This window comes from Schistocerca serialis, chromosome 4, assembly GCF_023864345.2.
Source record: "Schistocerca serialis cubense isolate TAMUIC-IGC-003099 chromosome 4, iqSchSeri2.2, whole genome shotgun sequence".
NCBI lineage: Eukaryota > Metazoa > Arthropoda > Insecta > Orthoptera > Acrididae > Schistocerca > Schistocerca serialis.
In genome coordinates, this window is record NC_064641.1 from 767,889,919 (window position 1) to 767,907,108 (window position 17,190).

Genomic DNA, 17,190 nt, shown 5'->3' on the forward strand with positions numbered 1-17,190 from the left:
GCAGGCACACCCTCGTTGTTGTCCCATGCAACCTGACTGCAAGTTTGTATGTCAATCTGGTGATTCGACCTGTTTTGCTGCCATTCATGAACGGCTTTACAGCGGGCCTTTTCCAACAGGATACGGATGCCCCACGTATCGCTTCTGTAATCCAACAAACTCTACAGAATGTCGATAAGTTGCCTTGCCTTGCCCGGTCACCAGATCTGTCTCCTACCGAGCACATATAAGACATCATAGGACGACAACTCGACAAGAGCATTAACCATACCTGAATTGACCGACCAAGTGCAACATGCACGGAACTCCATACCAACTGACATCTGGTATTTGTACAGCACAATACATGCTCGTTTGCATACTTGCATTCAATATTCTGGCGATTACACTGGCTATTAATATACCAGCATTTCTCATTTGCAATGACCTATCTCGCAATTACATTAACCTGTGATCCTGCAGTGTTAATCACTTAAATATGTTATCTAGACAAATGTATTCTCGAAATTTCATTACTCTACATTAGTTATTTTTTGGTGCTGCAATTTTTTGCCGTCAAGTGTATATACACTCCTGGAAATTGAAATAAGAACACCGTGAATTCATTGTCCCAGGAAGGGGAAACTTTATTGACACATTCCTGGGGTCAGATACATCACATGATCACACTGACAGAACCACAGGCACATAGACACAGGCAACAGAGCATGCACAATGTCGGCACTAGTACAGTGTATATCCACCTTTCGCAGCAATGCAGGCTGCTATTCTCCCATGGAGACGATCGTAGAGATGCTGGATGTAGTCCTGTGGAACGGCTTGCCATGCCATTTCCACCTGGCGCCTCAGTTGGACCAGCGTTCGTGCTGGACGTGCAGACCGCGTGAGACGACGCTTCATCCAGTCCCAAACATGCTCAATGGGGGACAGATCCGGAGATCTTGCTGGCCAGGGTAGTTGACTTACACCCTCTAGAGCACGTTGGGTGGCACGGGATACATGCGGACGTGCATTGTCCTGTTGGAACAGCAAGTTCCCTTGCCGGTCTAGGAATGGTAGAACGATGGGTTCGATGACGGTTTGGATGTACCGTGCACTATTCAGTGTCCCCTCGACGATCACCAGTGGTGTACGGCCAGTGTAGGAGTTCGCTCCCCACACCATGATGCCGGGTGTTGGCCCTGTGTGCCTCGGACGTATGCAGTCCTGATTGTGGCGCTCACCTGCACGGCGCCAAACACGCATACGACCATCATTGGCACCAAGGCAGAAGCGACTCTCATCGCTGAAGACGACACGTCTCCATTCGTCCCTCCATTCACGCCTGTCGCGACACCACTGGAGGCGGGCTGCACGATGTTGGGGCTTGAGCGGAAGACGGCCTAACGGTGTGCGGGACCATAGCCCAGCTTCATGGAGACGGTTGCGAATGGTCCTCGCCGATACCCCAGGAGCAACAGTGTCCCTAATTTGCTGGGAAGTGGCGGTGCGGTCCCCTACGGCACTGCGTAGGATCCTACGGTCTTGGCGTGCATCCGTGCGTCGCTGCGGTCCGGTCCCAGGTCGACGGGGATGTGCACCTTCCGCCGACCACTGGTGACAACATCGATGTACTGTGGAGACCTCACGCCCCACGTGTTGAGCAATTCGGCGGTACGTCCACCCGGCCTCCCGCATGCCCACTATATGCCCTCGCTCAAAGTCCGTCAACTGCACATACGGTTCACGTCCACGCTGTCGCGGCATGCTACCAGTGTTAAAGACTGCGATGGAGCTCCGTATGCCACGGCAAACTGGCTGACACTGACGGCGGCGGTGCACAAATGCTGCGCAGCTAGCGCCATTCGACGGCCAACACCGCGGTTCCTGGTGTGTCCGCTGTGCCGTGCGTGTGATCATTGCTTGTACAGCCCTCTCGCAGTGTCCGGAGCAAGTATGGTGGGTCTGACACACCGGTGTCAATGTGTTCTTTTTTCCATTTCCAGGAGTGTATGTTGAAGAGCTAAAAAAACTAGCACACCTGCCTAATATCGTGTAGGGCCCCAGCAAGCACGCACAAGTGCCGTAACCCAACGTGACATGGACTCGACTAATGTCTGAAGTAGTGTTCGAGGGAATCGACACCATGAATCCTGCAGGACTGTCCATAAATTCGTAAGAGTACGAGGAGGTGGAGATCTCTTATGAACCACGCGTTGCAAGGCATCCCAAATATGCTCAATAATCTTTATATCTGGGGAGTCTGGTGGCCAGCAGAAGTGTTTAGACTCAGAAGAATGTTCCTGGAGCCACTCTTTAACAATTCTGGAAGTGTGAGGTGTCGCATTGTCCTGCTGGAATTGTTCAAGTCCGTCGGAATGCACAATGGACATGGATAGATGCAGGTGATCAGACAAGATGCTTGCGTACGTGTCACCTGTCACACCCGTATCTACACGCATCAGGGATCCCATACCACTCCAGTTACACCCCCATACCATTACAGACCCTCCACCAGCTTTAACAGCCCACTGCTGAAATTCAGGATCATGGATTCATGAGGTTGTCTCCACACTCGTATACGTCCATCTTCTCGATACAATTTGAAACGAGACTCGTCCGAGCAGGCAACATGTTTCGAGCCGTCAACAGTCCAATGTCGGTGCTGATGGCCCCATGCGAGGCGTAAAGGATAGACGAGTGAGCCTTCGGCTCCGAAAGCCCATATCGATAATGTTTCGTAGAATGGTTCTCACGCTGACACTTGTTGATGTCCCAGCACTGAAATCTACAGCAGTTTGCGGAAGTCTGTCACGCTGAACGATTCCCTTCAGTCGTCGAAGGTCCTGTTCTTGAAGGCACTTTTTCCGGCCGCAGTGATGTCGGAAATTTAGTGTTTTACCGGATTCCTGATATTCACGGTACACTCTTGAAATGGTCGTACGGGTAAATCCCTACTTCATCGCTACCTCGAAGATGTTGTGTCCCATTGCTCCCATTGCCGACTATAACGCCCCATTCAAACTTACTTACATCTTGGTAACCTGCCATTGTTACAGAAGTAACCGATCTAACAACTGCGGCAGACACTTATTGTCTTGTATAGGCGTTGCCGACCGCAGCGTCGTATTCTGTCTTTTTACATATCTCTGTATTCGAATACGCACGCCTATACCAGTTTATGTGGGGCTTCATTGTAAATTGATTGTGTGGTTGGGTCTAAAACAAAAAAAGAAATTTGCATGCAGAACAAAATACGTTATTTGCGTAAGTGTAGCATCAGCGTTCTTTCTTTTTCTTTGAATGGCTCATATTGTAGACTTACTTATTTTGTGTAGTGAAAACTAAGTTGGTCTGCAACAGCAGTGATACTTTCGGTTGATACGTCGTTTCAAATATAAACCATTTAAAGGTATGTCACTTTGGTATACAGTTGTAACTTAGTCAGCCGTGCGTGCCTCGTGTTCGTGCCGTATCTCATTTGACATCATGTTTTTACTGTACTAACACCTCGTTATGTTAATTTCAATTACTGGTGTCACTTAGTTGCCGCCTTGCTTGCCCGTGAGTGGCAGCAGCAGCGCTTATCGATATAAGCCCAGGCGTATTACCTTCGCTGACTGCTATTACTCCCCGGTTGCCGTGTGTTCTGAGTTAGTTCGAATCAGGCAGTCAGTTGGAACGTGCCAGCAGTTAGTTCGGACCTGGCGGTGTTAGAGTTGGCACGCGGCACAAGTTCAGTCGGAGCGCGGCAGCAGTGAGTTCCGGACCGCCATGAATCGCCCAACGGTTGCCCTCACATGATTGGAGTGGCGACGACTTTGGTTGGTCGTCGGTCGGTCGTCCTCCCGGACGACGTGTATTTGGCCGGCGATCGCTTATGGGTTGGCTGTGTGTGTCGATTCGCGTTGCGTCTCTGTTATTGTACAGTCACTGCCGTTGGCATTGTCTAGTACTTCGTGCAAGTGTTCGTGAAACTGTGTGTAGTTTGATTTTGACTGACAAGTTATTTTAAATGTTGTCGGCGTACTGGCTCTGAGGAGTCGGTCGGTTGGTGTGGATCAGCCAGGAAATCTCCTCGCGACGCAGTGGGCCGGGCCCACTGGCGGTCTCTACGCAGTGTCGGAGTGTGTGGGAGCTGTTCCAATTGCTACGGGGTTCGTGGCTCACCGACCCAGGACATCCGAGTTTAGTGGTGATCTAATGACCGAAGCCAGACTGTTCACAATGTGCCGTTGGTTTTCATGGTTGGCTGTTGGGGGTATTCCCGTGAGCAACAGCGAGTGTTCGAGTTGGCGAAAGTTTGGCCACCATCCAGTGGAGTTTAGCTGTATTTTGGTTATTTGAAGTCCAAGTGCACCAGCGGCATTTTATGCCTTGTGGCCGTTAGCGTTCCGGTTACCTGCCCTGGCCGCTGACGTAAAATTCAGGCAGTGTCCTTTCCTCACCGTGTTGTCGCTGTCCAACACGAGTGTGTAGTTTTGACATCTTATGCATACTTAGTTGTGGGCGGCTACGCCTTTTACGTTTTGGCTTTGGAGTTCCTTGTGCGCCGGTCGGGTGGAAAGCAAGTCGTTTTATCGGTGGGTCCGTTGACTGTCTCCTGGTTGGGTCGCCGGCGTATCGGATATAGTTGGGCCCACTACCTGTCTCCCCTAAGCGAACGTTAATATTTCAAGTGTAGACCTACCCCTGGAAACTTCTGAGCGCCGCTGGCTGTACTGACATTTCTTATTGGTGTTTGCTTGTGTATTTTAATGGCTTATAGCCGATGGTTTGAATTTGTATGCTTTTAGTTTTTTATTTTTTCAGTAATAGCCCTTCAGCCGCTTTAAAATTTAAATTCTTTACTTCTTAACTCTTAGATTGTTTGGGCCTTCAGCCTGTGTAATATATTGTTTAAAGATAAAGCTATGGGCCTTCTGCCTACTAAAAATTATTTTAGTTGTTTTACGTGATCTCCCTTCAGTCGTTTTTTAAATTAAAGTTCTTGTTTTTCAAGTATCAGATTGTGTGGGGCCTTCAGCCTAACTGAAGATACGGCCTTCTGCTTTGTATTTTTTTAAATAAATTTTACCTGCAGTCTGAAACCATGGGCCTTTTGCCGTCTTTAAATTAAACTTGTTTGCTTTTCAAGTGTTAGATTTGTTGGGCCTTCAGCCAAGTTATAGAACTTACTTACGTGAGGCCTTCTGTCTTCTAAATACTCTGTTTTGAGTCTGAAATTTAAGTTAACGGTTTTCAGCCGTTTTTAAATTTAAGTGGTTGTGCCCTTAAGGCATAAAGTAGTTGTGCCGTGTGCTCCTGCGATTTGATTGTTCTGGTGTAGTGTGTTCGACCTCTTTCGATTCGCTTTGCGGTGCGCGGGTTGGTGCGCCCTCTGAGATTCCGTGCGGGAAGCCGAAAGGGAGTCTCGGGGAGAGAGAGACGAGCGGGCCTGGGCGGAGCGACGCCGAAAGATCGCGGAAGTCGCGTCGGCAAGTGGTGTGAGTGTGGCAGTCGCATTGGGACCGGCCGAGCAGCGGAACTGGAGGTGCTGCAGTGACTCTGCGTGGTGCCGGGGCTAGCAGTGTATTTAACACTAAATTCTTCTGGAATCTTCATATGGGAATGATGCTCTAAGCCTCCCCCCACTTTTCTAACTCCGACGCTTGCTGTTGCACATGGATTAAGAAGAAACGCGAACTGACTGTAATCGACTCTGCAAGTGGAGTAGAAAAAAGTTTGCCACCTGCAATAATTTAATTTGATAGAAATTAATTAGATAAAGGAAAGTTTCATTAATGTGGTGAGAAATGAAAGGGTTGCTCAACCGATTAACAGAATGAAAGTTCCGTCCAAAATAACAATTTGATTTATTATGACTAAACTCAAAATAGTAAACAAACACATGAAACATTTACAATACATCAAATTGGATACTCAAATAAATGCTGTGAAGGTAAGGTTGTCCATAAACTAGATTGTGACATTTATGACCAAGTGGTATGTGGAGCCAATTCCTTGCAACTCAAATCTTAAGAGAAACACCCAGCCAACCCAACATTAATTCCTGCTACAGTAGTGAGAACTCAGGCAATGAACATCCAAGACAGAACCACGTAAGAAAAGACGGGAACAGGCTCGCTCTGCTGAGCTCTGATTATCACAATCAAATTCCCTAATCTGCCAGTGCTGCGGACATACATTATCAAGCAGTCTTCTTAACTGCAAGGACACGATCTGGCGTACCGGAAGCGATGGCTGGTTGCTTCGATGTCCCGTCGTGGTGATGATAATGTCGCGAGTATAGCCCGAAACAAATTATCCTGGTCTGATTGTTCCAGACTAAAGACTTCCTATCAATACAAATGCGCCTCTGTGGGAGACGAAGAAGGCTCGCCACACAATCACTGACGGTACAGTGATTGATTTTAACAAGCGAAGTCACACAGTAACTCCGATACAGTCAACTTTAGCCAAAACTGCTCAAGACGGCCAACATAGGCCACTTGTACACAGAACGCTCAATTGCCAACTGTACTCAGAAAGTTACGTTGAAGTCGAAACCTCAGCAACTTCGTCAAACAGTTACAATTAAAAATGAAAGTATATTAGACAGCCAACGGAAGGCAGGCTGTCCAGAGCAGCGAGAGCCCAGTCTTGTAACCTACCCCAACCATGCACCCGTACAAACCGAACACCGAACATTCCCGCCCCCACGACAGTGGCCGTGGTTAAACGTTCCAATCAGCAACTCGAAAACCTGCGGAAAATTCCACTCTATTGCCGAAGCACTACATTCCACCAATGGAGATTGTTGTCGCCAATTTCTGCGCCGATTTTGCTACGTCACAGAGCTATGCCCTGAGCAAGCCAATCACAGTTACGATTTTTCAGAAAACGCGGGACTTTGCCCGCCATGACTGCCTGGGAACATAAGTCATTCCCACGCCTCGCTAGTAGCCCGCCAGAAAGTGTTTTCACTAAGTTTCTGCGAAGTAACGGAAACTCTAGCCCAGCCGCTCCTCCAGGCCCCTGTGGGCATGTCACTTCCGCTCGCATGACAATGTCAGCGTCTGGAAAGCATCCACTCGATTCCCTCACACCCGTCGGCATAACCCTTTCAAGATCAGCAGAACCCGCCTGTCACCGGACCACCTGGGTGACGTCAGACGCTGCGTGGGAAGTCCGCGTGTGAAGGAATAGCAACTTTTCACTGCATGCAATTAGAGAGGAAATCGAATTACTCAGAGTAAGATAGAAATATGAGAGGGGGCTCATGCCACCTTTCAACTCCCTGTCGTTCGTTCTGTTCACGAGTTCAACCTTCCTCACGCTGTGGCTACTGGCTGGTGTTATTCTGGCCGTTACCTTACTAGTGGCATTTGGTTAATATTGTTAAAGGTGAGCTGTTAGTTTGGTGCATCTTCATCTGGTGGAGTTACAGCGAGACTTCTTTCTGTCGTATTCTGGCTTGCACTGCTGAGCAGTGAGTGTTCCCACGTCGCGTGTCGAAATACTGACTTGTGCCCTGGTTGATTTACATATGAACTGGAGTGCCTGTATGGGCGTGTTTGCTTAAATTGTTGATGAAGTGTTTCACAATACCCTTACTTGAGTGTCTTTAAATTGCATTTCAGTTTGTTACTGAACTTATGTCAGTTAAGGGACGCCCAAATTGTCATGCTAGTCAAGTAAAGTTTAAGTCTACTGTGACACGACTGTTTACCTGTTGGATTAAAATTAATTCAATCTTAACCACAGCTGGGAATAATTCAAGGCTAATTGTAAGTGCCGTGGGTTTTTGTTTTTTGTCCTTTTCTCTTACAATAGTTGAGTGTTAAACTGTTTCGGAAACCCGTTTGACGTCATTTCACGGTGTGGTTTTAGAAAGAGTTCTGTGGGTACTGTTGTTAACGGCTCCCGTTGCAACGGGGTTTCTGGCCCACACCTCTATCGCACACCAGGGGTTTAGTGCCAACCGCCAACAGTGTTATCATCCCTTTTCGAATCACCGTCTAGCCTACGACTATTGATGGATTTCTGTGGTAAAATTCAAATGGAGGCACTGTCTTGTTAACTTGTCTGAAGTGAATGTGCTTGCCTTGCACAACAGTTCATTACTGATTCTGAGTAGTTTAAGCAGTGGTAGGGCACTCGTTATTCTGGTCCAGACTGTACTTGCCATTAATTGCATTGTCTTGGTAAATCGGTGTGCTACGTAAGATTATAACGCAAGCGTTATTGTGGGTTGGTTGTGTTGCTTCTGTGAATCATTGCGGCATACAAGGTCACGTAAGACAGTGCTGTAGCGGGCAGATATTGCTATACGTCTGTGATATTATTTCCTGTAAGCCATTGTGCCCATTAGGTTATGTTATGCTTCAATACAGTGACCAGTTTCGTAATTTTCTGTGTTTCGTAATAACATTTTACAAGCGTTAAAATTTTGGGAAAGGTTTAAATCTGATATTTGCAGATTGTTTGATGTTAGATAACTTGTTGATGATTAATGTTAAATCAGCTGATGTACATTTAAATTGAACAAGTTGTATGTCAATATGTTGTTACCAGTATCTTGCACGAATTTTCTTGCGTAATAAATTAAATTTTATATTCTATCCTCAATTTGTTCCACTCCAGGAGCCCCTGTATCCTGCTACCAACCATATCAGTAGTTAACTAAGTTCAAAAACTTGTGCTGTATTATTTGGACAACTAAATAAAGTTATACGTGTTCGAGTGTAACTGATAGTCCGCTTTTGGCCCCTTTCCACAACTGCCTATTCTGTCCTACAGACTTAAGCAGGGCGTTTCAGAGAGACGAAATTTTTTATGCGCCATCTGATTAAAAGTATCCGAACACACCTATGGAATGCAGAACTGTCCACCAGATGTCAAGAGAGGTGGACTTGCGAATGTATGAGGAGGCTGGGAGTATTGTGTTGTCAGTAGTAGCAGCAGAATGGGTCGGGCGGAACAGCTCAGTGATTTTGATCGTGGACTAGCCATCGGATGTCACCAGAGTAAGAAATCTGTCGGGGATATTTCAAACATGCAGAAGCTACCCAGGTCGACTGCTAGTTATGTAATTGTGAGGCGAAGGGACAACCAGAGCTAAAACAGCGTCAGGACGGACAGGAAGCGCCCAGCATTGCGGATGGTGGTTGCAAAAAAATCGCACGAAATCTCCGGAGGTAATCACTCGTGAGTTTCAAAGCACTGCCAGCGGTCCAGCTAGCACAGTGACTGTGCGTATGGAGTTAAAAATAATGGGGTACAACGGTCGATTACGTCGTCATAGACCACAAATTTCTATAGTCATTGCTAAACGATGCTTGGGATGGTGTAAAGAGCAACGCCACTGGAGAGTGGATGACTGGAAACGAGTGATTTGGATTGATGAATCATGCTATACCCCATGTCAATCCGATGGAAGGGTCTGGGTTTGACGAATGCCTGCAGAACATTATCTACCGTCAAATATAGTGCGAACTGTGAAGCACGGAGGAAATGTTGTGACAGCATGGGGAGACTTTCATGGTTAGAGTATGGTGCGCTTAAGAAAATTTTAAATGCGGAAGGATATAAACCCGTTTTTCAGCACTCTGTACTGCATACAGTAAAGGAGAAATTTGAAGATTATGACTGAATGTGCCAGCATAAAGCAGTACCTGTCTCGCAATAGTTTGTGGACATTAATGTTCCTGAAATGGAATAGCTTGCCCAAAGTCCGGATCTGAGCTAAATGGAACACTTTTGGCATAAGTTAGGACGTCGGCTTCGCCCCAGAGCACAGCCTCCAACAGCACTATCTTCTCTGGTTTCAATGGCTCTGAGCACTGTGGGACTTAACATCTGAGGTCATCAGTCCCCTAGAACTTAGAACTACTTAAATCGAACTAACCTAAGGACATCACATACATTCATGCAGGAGGCAGGATTCGAACCCGCGACCGCAGCGGTCGCGCGGTTCCAGACTGAAGCGCTTAGAACCGCTAGGTCATAGCGGCCGGCGTGTCAATGTTCCACAGGCATTCGGACACCTCATTGAGAGTGTCGTCAGCAGAGTTCAAGTCGTAATAATGGCGTAGGGTCGACACAGATCATATTTATGTCCACTTATGGGCATTCTGTTACTTTTAATCAGATAGTGTACTTAAATACGATCAGAATTATCCATTAGACAGAGTCACACGTAACTCTATTCGTTGCAGTTCAAAAGTAGTGGTTCTCATTGTGCGACCGCAGAGGAGAACCAGAGGTGGCGAAAGGTTGAACGCAGCTGTGTCTAAATCCGTCGCTGAGAGATGTCAGACCCTGAGGTGCTGGCGTGCCTCAGTATGACGTAAATGTTTTGATAATACCATTCAGTCTTCGTCTTATTTGTTAGAGAGTTTACCAATTTATACGTCGAGGTTCTGAGAACCTGTTTTCCTCGCACGAAAATAAACAGATGTGTATTTTACCCCACACGGAAATTACGTCTCGATGAAAAGTTTCTTTTCCTTGAAGAAGAGAGCTCCAGTGATTTCCTGCTATTTAATTAAGACTTAAACGATATTCTGCAGTGTATGTCCTGTAAAGCATTTCTGTAAGGTACACCAAAATAAATATGTGCACAGCTAGAAACAAATAAAAACGGCAGTTGGTAAAGAGAGATGTTTCCAGCCAGAGCAAACCCCGTGTATTTTTATTGTCTTTGCAGGTCATGGTTTATTCAGAATCCATCTAATGGAACACTCTTTAAAACGTAATCATGACACGTAAGCTTTCACGGCCGGCGTCTTCATTAATTAAAACTTCCGGGATGATGTGTAGGTTATTAAACGGGCAGATGGGACTTTAGGGCACAAGGTATATAGGAAAGACACACACACCGATCATTACCTACATAACAATTCGAATCATCATCCTAGGTAGAAGAGAGGTGTAAAAAAAAAAAAAAAAAAAAAAAAAAAAAAAAAAAAAAAAAAAAAAGCTTTAGTGGACAGGGCTAATAACATCTGTGAGCCAATTTATTTGGAAGATGAATTAAGCCATTTGCGAACGGCCTTCAAGAGAAATGGGTACACTGACAACGAGATAGATCGAGCACTCCACCCTAGAAGAAAAAGTGGCCGAAAATACACGACAACAACATCCGTCAGCTGGGAAAGTTTTTCTTCCATTTATTCATAACATCGCGGACCGTATTGGGAAAGTTTTGGCTAAGTTTCAAGTGGAGACAATCTTTCGACCTACTAAGAACATTAGTGAAAGTTTAAGATCGGTGAAAGACGCACGACACCGCTTAGCCACCCCAGGTGTGTATAACATTCCGTGTAACTGTGGCATGGTTCACTTTGGAATAACTAAAAGGAGTGTTAATATCCGCCTGACGGAACACGAAGGGAACTGTAGATTGGGGCAAACTGACAAATCAGCTGTAGCGGAACACGTTTTCAAAGACGGTGATCACTAAATAAAATTTAGTGAGACACGTGATAGCTAGGACCTCACATTATTATACCCACATGTGTAGAGAAGCTATAGAGATTTACAAGCAAGAAGATAATTTTAATAAAAAAGAAGAACGATTAAAACTAGACAAGATATGGCGGTCGACTTTGCACCAATGAAGTGACAATCGATTACCTTAAATCGAGAGAGATGGCACTAGCCAGAGATAGTCTTAAAGTGGAAAGCACGTGATGAGTGGTGGCGCCATCTAAGCGCTCTATATAAGCGGGACCTCCAGCGCCTTGAAGCCAGTCGCCGACTCACCTCGGAAGATGTTGCCCGCAGTAGGCACGAAACGTCAGGAAGGAGAAGAAGTTTTATACATGGACCACGGCAATTCAGCCCGGAAGTTTTAATTAATGAGAACTCAATAAAACGATTTCATTTTGGTGCAAATTTATCAAAAGTGCCTGTGTGGCCCAGTGTATCACATGGGGTAGTGGAAGCTGTGCAGGAGGTACGAATGCAAGGTTTTTTTTTTTAAAAAAAAAAAAAAAAAGAGTAGTTGTCGGATTGAAAATGAACAATTTTGTGAAGATTCTAGCTCTGAAGTGTCTCAAATAATTCTCTTTTTACATATGTAGGGTGTAGCAGAAAAACACCGACAAACTTTAGACACGGATTCCTTATACAGAAATAAGTAAAAAAGCCTAGTAAACATGCCTCTAAAGGCCGCTGTGGCCGAGCGGTTCTAGTCGCTTCAGTCTGGAGCCGCGCGACGGCTACGGTCGCAGGTTCGAATCCTGCCTCGGGCGTGGATGCGTGTGATGTCCTTAGGTTAGTTAGGTTTAAGTAGTTCTATGTTCTAGGGGACTGATGACCTCAGATGTTAAGTCCCATAGTGCTCAGAGTCATTTGAACCATGGCTCTAAAATGCATACCTTAAGAGTTATGAGTTATGAGCACGTGTTGAGCTTCGATACTACGAAACAGATCTCTTCTACAACAAGGTCTTTGCTTTCCATATTCGGGGAGGGGGGGGGGGGGAGGAAATATTGGTCAAAATAAGAAAAAATGTTTATCAAACATGTGGTCTAAAACGCATACGTTAAGAACTATGAGCACTTTTTCATATTCGCTACTGTGAAACACATCTCTTCTACTGAACAAGTGCTCATAGATCTTAAGGTATGCGTTTCAGAGCCTATGTTTACTAGACTTTTTTTCTTGTTTTGGTCCATATTACCTTTTCCCAAAACATGAAAAGAAATTATGAAAAGCAAAGATCTGGCTGCGAAGAGATTTTTCATAGTATTTAAGGTGAACAATTGGTCATATTTCATAAGGAATGCGCTTTAGAGGCCTTGTTTAGCACTTTTTTTTTCTTGTTTTGATGTAAGGAACATATCCCTTAAGTTTTTCGGTGTTTCTTGGGACAGCTTGTATAACTCTTCTTCTCTTGCCCCTCATCTGACTCCCACTTCTACGTTTCTTTTATATTTCTGCCCGAGCTCTAACCTCTCTTCATTTGCAAGAATCACATATACACCGCATACCCGCCAGGGTAGCCGAGAGCGCTAACGCGCTGTATCCTGGACTCGGGTGGGCGCGCCGGCCCCGGATCGAATCCGCCCGGCGGATTAACGATGAAGGGCTGGTGTGCCGGCCAGCCTGCATGTGGTTTTTAGGTGATTTTCCACATCCGCCTAGGTGAATACCGGGCTGGTCCCCACGTTCCGCCTCAGTTACACACTCGCAGACATTTGCAACACATTCGCACTATTCCATGGCTTACATTAGACACAGACAGCTGGGGTACACTAATTCGTTCCCGGGGGGTACGTGGTCGCGGCAGGAAGGGCATCCGGCCACCCCTTAAACTTACCATGCCACATCCGATTAACCATGGCCAAACCTGCGTAACTGCAGGACAAGGCTCAGACAAAGAAAGATATAATACACGGCATGCCGTTGTACTGAAAGCTACTTTCTTTGCTCACTCATGTGAATGTTGTGCTAAATGATGTAGGTGAGTCCAAAATTTAGCATTAGTTCACCTTTATTGACTTACAGGGACTCAACACATTATTCTCAGTGCCGACAATGGCGTCTGATTCTTTCAATATATGGACGCTAAGCGTAATGCACTGATTGCTTTCCACTGTCTTCCTCTTCGTTCTTCGATGGCGAATGAAACTGAGATGGCAGCAGAGAGATAACTGCTCAAGCGAGAACCTGCTGGATACGACTGCCTCGACCTCTTCATTGAGCTGCTAACGTTTTCCATATGCTGCCTTTTTTGTGGTCATGAAACCAGTAATTGCTTGAATCCTGTTTTGGTCTTGCCGTAACCAGTGCTTTTACGACTCAGCCGTGAGCTTTGCTATTGTATCAACTTGGCATCCTCCAGGAATCAAAAACAAGGCCCCAGTCACCGCAATCCTAAAAGCTCCGTAGAGCGTTAGGAGAACACTTCGTTCCATTATTAGTGTAGCGCTTGACGCAGTCACGTCGATTAAATATTTGGGCGTAACATTGCAGAGCGATACGAAGTGGGACAAGCATGTAATGACAGTTGTGGGGAAGGCGGATAGTCGTCTTCGGTTCATTGGTAGAATTTTGGAAGATGTGGTTCATCTGTAAAGGAGACCACTTATAAAACACTAATACGACCTATTCTTGAGTACTGCTCGAGCGTTTGGGTTCCCTATCAGGTCGGATTGAGGGAGGACATAGAAGCAATTCAGAGGCGAGCTGTTAGATTTGTTACTGGTAGGTTTGATCATCACGCGAGTGTTACGGAAATGCTTCACGAACTCGGGTGGGAGTCTCTAGAGGAAAGGAGGTGTTCTTTTCGTGAATCGCTACTGAGGAAATTTAGAGAACCAGCATTTGAGGCTGACTGCAGTACAATTTTACTGCCGCCAACTTACATTTCGCGGAAAGACCACAAAGATAAGGTAAGAGAGATTATGACTCGTACAGAGGCATATAGGCAGTCATTTTTCCTTCGTTCTGTTTGGGAGTGGAACAGGGAGAGAAGATGCTAGTTATGGTACATGGTACCCTCCACCAGACACCGTATGGTGGATTGCGGAGTATGTATGCATATGTAGATGTAGATTGTCTCGTGTTGTCCTGTAGCGTTTCAGTCGCTATCCATATGCTCTTACACTCGCTCCAGACCTGATTATTGCATTGAAGATATGACACACGCACAGCGAGAAGCAGTATTTCTTAATCTGCAGGGCTGATTGGCAGGGCTACCACGTGTACAGCGGTTAATGCCTCCTGCTTAATTGTGGCTGTTTGACGAAAAGTTTATTTTCTACTATTCGCCCCATATTGTCTTAGATTTTGGAAGGTAATGAATAAGAACATCATCAGCATTTCAAAAAAATTGCGCAAACGTTTCCACCAAGTTAAATCGACTTCATGCTTTATGGTAAGATTTTGCAATTTTATTTAGTCTGAAAGTGGTGAATGCACATCTTCTTCTCTGTAACAAACCAGTCGGAATTGTTTTTAAAACAGTCTATACATGTTTAGAAGTCCTTGTGTTCCTTTTCCATTGCTCAGCATGCAACAAATTTTGCATTAGTCTTGAACAAACTTTTCTCACAGATTAAGTTAGCATGTAAAGTATACGTTGTACCCTGATGTACATCAAGCCATCACATTTGTAGCGTATCCTTTAGGTGATAGATCTTTCCTTACGTACTGCATACTGTTGAACAGGTTTAATTGTTTCTTCCCTTTTCAATTGATCTTTGCTGACAAAGGACACATTACGCTACAGAATGCCACGGCAAATCTTTCAGCACGAACGAAAATCTACAGCCAAAGAATTCAAATCAGACACACCGAAAATTAATGTTCCATAAGAGTATCTAGTTTCTAAGTATATAATATCTAAAACAGCTTAAATAATTGCTCTAGTAAAACTATCACGTCTCTTGGAAGATGTATGAAACGGACGAAATGCGTCAAGAAACATGTAACAGTTCCAGTTCCAAAGAGAGCAGGCGTTGACAGGAGAGGATATTACGACCTATCAGTTTAATTAGTCATTACTGGAAAAAGCTGACAAGAATTATTTACAGAATAATGGAAAAAAATGTAGAAACCGATCTCGGAGAAGGTCAATTTCGATTCTGAAGAAATGTAGGTACACGCGAGGAAATACTTAGCCTACAACTTATCTTAGAAGACACGTAGAAGAAAGGTGAACCTATCTTAATAGCATGTCTATTCTTACAGAAAGCTTTTGACAATGTTCATTTCAAAACACTGAAGCTAAAATTGACGGGGCGAAATGCTATTTAAACAGAAAACACACGGCAATTACACTGGTGGCCATTAAAATTGCTACACCAAGAAGAAATGCAGATGATAAAAGGGTATTATACTAGAACTGACATGTGATTACATTTTCACGCAATTTGGGTGCATAGATCCTGAGAAATCAGTACCCAGAACAACCACCTCTGGCCGTAATGACGGCCTTGATACGCCTGGGCATTAACAGAGCTTGCATGGCGTGTACAGATGCAGCTGCCCATGCAGCTTCAACACGATACCACAGTTCATCAAGAGTAATGACGACTGGCGTATTGTGACGAGCCAGTTGCTCGGCCACCATGACCAGACGTGTTCAATTGGTGAGAGATCCGGAGAATGTGCTGGCCAGGGCAGCAGTCGAACAGTTTGTGTATCCAGAAAGGCCCGTACAGGACCTGCAACATGCGGTCGTGCATTATCCTGCTGAAATGTAAGGTTTCGCAGGGATCGAATGAAGGGTAGAGCCACGGGCCGTATCATATCTGAAATGTAACGTCCACTGTTGAAAGTGCCGTCAATGCGAACAAAGGTGACCGAGACGTGTAACCAATGCCACCCCATACCATCACGCCGGGTGATACGCCAGTATGGCGATGACGAATACACGCTTCTAATGTGCGCTCACCGCGATGTCGCCAAACACGGATGAGACCATTATGATGCTGTAAACAGAACCTGGATTCATCCGAAAAAATGACGTTTTGCCATTCGTGCACCCAGGTTCGTCGTTGAGTACACCATCGCAGGCGCTCCTGTCTGTGATGCAGCGTCAAGGGTAACCGCAGCCATGGTCTCCGAACTGATAGTCCATGCCGCGCATCGTCATAAATAAAAATGAATTCTGCGCTGAATGCGCCCCTGACAAACGAAAAACGTACTTGGGGAAGGAATACAGTGTCACAATAACATTGAACTGTGAGCGTACCGTGTTCAAAGATTTGGAGGTCGGTACGCCACTGCAACACTATGCCTTCCCACTCTTGAACCACCAAAACGATCATGTTCGTCATTACGTCTTGATGATTTACGTGTTCCCACTTCTCGTCATATGAGGATACGCGCAGAGTCACAATTCAGACCGAAACTTCCTCAGATTACTGTTGCGCAAATTTAGACCACCGGCATTTGAGGCCGACTGCAGAGCGATTCTGCTGGCGCCACAGCACATGTGAGAGGACCATGAAGGTGAGATGCCAAAAATAGGTCTAGAACGGATACTTTTACACTGTCGTTTTCCCTCGCTCTATCTGCGAGTGGAACAAGAGGGGAACTGACTAGTAGTGGTACGAGGTACCCTCCGCCATACACCGCACGGTGGTTTGCGGAGTATGTAAGTGGTTGTAGATGTAGAGCTGCTCTCATCCCATAAAAAACTTGACCTCATTGCTCATTAGTTTAGTCCTTGTGCTAATGGCATCATGCGAACGGTATCGTCAATGTGCGGGT